Source organism: Cebus imitator, unplaced genomic scaffold (assembly GCF_001604975.1).
Source record: "Cebus imitator isolate Cc_AM_T3 unplaced genomic scaffold, Cebus_imitator-1.0 Scaffold556, whole genome shotgun sequence".
NCBI lineage: Eukaryota > Metazoa > Chordata > Mammalia > Primates > Cebidae > Cebus > Cebus imitator.
Window position 1 is genome coordinate 151,003 of NW_016107871.1, and position 860 is coordinate 151,862.

Below are 860 nucleotides of genomic sequence, written 5' to 3' on the forward strand. Positions count from 1 at the left end.
AAAAAAAAAAAAAAAAAAAAAAAAGTGTTCAGAGTGGAGAGTAGGAGCAGGGTGAGGATCAAAAAAACCACCTATGGGGTACTATGCTCATTACCTAAGTGACAAAATAAACTGTACAACAAACTCCTGAGACATGCAATTTACCCATGTAACAAACCTGCATATATACCTCCTGAACTTAAAAGTTGGAAAGAAAGGCCGGGCACAGTGGCTCATGCCTATAATCCCAGTACTTGGAGAGGCTGAGGCAGGCGGATGACTAGGTCAGAAGTTCGAGACCAGCCTGGCCAAGATGGTGAAACCCCATCTCTACTAAAAACATAAAAATTAGCTGGGCACAGTGATGGGCGCCTATAATCCCAGCTACCCAGGAGGCTGAGGCAGGAGAATCGCTTGAACCCAGGAGGCGGAGGTTGCAGTGAGCAGAGATCACACCACTGGACTCTAGCCTGGGTGACAGAGCAAGAAAAAAAAACGTTGGAAAGGAAAAAAAGTAACTGAAAAGATGTGGGTTTAAATCCAACTAACCATTTATTATACAGTCAGGCGCCCCATAATGCTGTTTTGGTCAATGATAACATATAAAACAGTGGTCCCATAAAAATTATAAAGGAGTATGAAGAACACCTATTCTGTTTTTTCTTCAATAACAAATTTACCTCAGCTTACTGTAACTTTTTTGCTTTTGAAATTTTTAATTTTTTAAACTTTTGACTCTTTTGTAAAAACACTTAGCTTATAAAATGATTTGAGAAAGATTCCCTCTTTTTGGATTGTTTGGTATAGTTTCAGAAGGAGTGGTACCAGCTCCTCTTTGTATGTCTGATAGAATTCGGCTGTGAACCCATCTGGACCTGGGC